The sequence below is a fragment of the Onychostruthus taczanowskii genome, unplaced genomic scaffold (assembly GCF_017590055.1).
Source record: "Onychostruthus taczanowskii isolate IOZ18803 unplaced genomic scaffold, ASM1759005v1 scaffold189, whole genome shotgun sequence".
Classification (NCBI taxonomy): domain Eukaryota; kingdom Metazoa; phylum Chordata; class Aves; order Passeriformes; family Passeridae; genus Onychostruthus; species Onychostruthus taczanowskii.
In genome coordinates, this window is record NW_024499117.1 from 434,098 (window position 1) to 436,591 (window position 2,494).

Sequence of the window (2,494 nt, forward strand, 5' to 3'; positions counted from 1 at the left end):
TGAATTCGTTTCTGCACCAAAATTTTTTTCACAGGTAGGTCTGAGGACAAGACACATTTAATGCTCAGCACAGTAAGGATACTTACAGCCCTTTGTGCAACACTTGAAGCAAAATGCCTCCCAAATGTTATGGGACTTACAGGTCCTCTGTGGCTTTAAACACCTTTCTGATTATCCTGGTTAATAAGAAAGTCACCTTTAAGCCATTACTACTAAGTTTATTCTGAAGGCATCAGAAAAGAAACTGGGTCACTATGAAAAGAAAAAAAAAACTTAAGAGATATGTGACTGTAAATTGATTGATGAATAGAGTATTATTCTAACTGAGAATACTAAAGACATTAATGTGTTGAGAAGTCAAATAGCTAACCTAGAAAAGAAATCTGCTGTAAAATATTGATGGGAATTTTTGAAGGCATAGCAATAAGAAAATCTAATTTTTATTATTTGCACTGTATTACAATATTTTGTAATATAGTATAACAAATCTTTCTGAGGAAGTTGCACTCTCTTTCTGCTTTTACTGCCTTGATTGAAAGCCAAGGTTACAGGGGATTGATATTTATCACATTGCAGTGCATTTTACCCAAACTCTCACACTGATTGATGAGCTACCTAGTAATCATTTCATCCAGCACTGAAATCTGGTTACTGTTTCTGTGCAAATCAACAGTACCCTGTGCCAGTAAACAAAAGCATTAGATTGCTGCTTTCTGGAGCCCTTACCCAGGATGTTGTGAGGACTGTCAAGGCCTGTCTAATTCTTTGACAACTACAATCTGCTGTGCTTTCAGGTGGGTACCAAGGATACTGCCAGGAACAGTCTGGACAATATCAATGTAGGCAGTCACAGGTATGAGGGCCCAGGTAGTGTTTTACTTACTCCTGCTGTGGAGAGAAAAGGGTTGTTAAGAAAGTGTCACTGATAGTGCATGTCATCAATTGGTTGCAGAGCTGGTATCAGCAACAGGGTTTTGGCTTTCATGCCTGTGGTATGCTGATTGACATCTTGGGAGAGACAGGATCCAGTAAGTGGAGCAAAGGTATCTTTTCCAGCAGGATGATGGATCTGGTATGATGGGTTTCAAAGTGAGAATGAGGCCAGGGGGAGAATTAGCAGCAGCCTTCTGATGAAGGGATGTACAGGGCTGACAAGGAAAGAGACTAGAGAAGCTGAAGGGAAGCAAACACAGAATTGACAAAACTGGGCCTAGAAGGGGTGACCTCAAATATTTTTACATAAGTAGATAGCAGCCACCGTTATATGGAGAAATAAAATCACAAAACCCTCTTTTGACTCATCCCAGAAGGTGATAGAGTAAATTAGATTAGAGTAAAAAGACACGGAATGATCAGTGTTTATAGATATATAGTGTTAATTTTAGAACAATTTGATTGCAATGGAAAGAGGCTATGCAGATGTTTTGGTTAGTATCATCTACAGTAATACAGCAATAAAATATTTAAGGAAAAGGAAGAAAGAGAAGGGATAAGAATAGAAAGGCATCACCACCTGTGGATCCAGCAGCAAGATGTGATTGTTGCCATTTAGTTGTCTCTTGGTTGAAGTGATGGTCATAGTCTTGATCCATCAAAGGTCAGAGAAAGCCCATGAAACACAAAGTTCATTGGGTTAAAACACATTTATGTTTAGGTGGAAACACCCAGATACCTCCCCTGGGAGTACTCCCTTCCTCTGTCTGTTGCAATACAGTGAATTTTGCACAGTCCTCTGGTGGAAGGTCCCAGAAATGAGTTAAGGCAATGCTTCAGGGACATGTGATAGTTTACCAAGCCTTCTAAGACTCAATTACTGCCTCTTGCTTCAGCAGGGTTAAGCCCCATCAGAAAGAGTGAATACTTCACTCCCACTTGTGAATGTCCTATAAAAATTTAAATCCCCATCTTCCCTGGTTGAGCAGAGGGAGGTGATGGGAAGTTTTACAGCTGAGCCAGCCATCAAAGGGAGGATCTGGATGATAAAAGCACTGTCCCATGTCTGCAGGGTTTGTTTCTAACCAGTCTTCTCCCTTTTCTGGCTCAGCATCCAGCACAAAAATCTCTCCTTCTCCTCCTAGGTTTGTAAATAAACCACTCTGCCACCTCCACAAATGACAGAAAGTTTTGAGACGTTAACATTCCAGACTCTCCCAAACCGAAACATAAAATCTCACAAATATGAAATAGCATGGTTTTGGGAAATCAGAATGCTGGAATGTCTCTTTGAACCATCTGCACACTAATGCACATAATCCAGAAGTTTCCTGGAGAGCATGAATAAAAACTTTGTGGTGGCAATAACAGAGGATCCAAGAAGGAGATGTGTCATTGTCATATTTTCTGAATAAATCATATGCCAGGATTTTTCTCCTGAGAAGCTGAGAAACCTCAGAGGAAAAGAAAAACAATAATTATGTGCTGCTGTGGAATGCAACAGGTGCATTTTTAATTGGTCCATATGAGTTATTTCTACTTAATGACCAACCATGGTCCA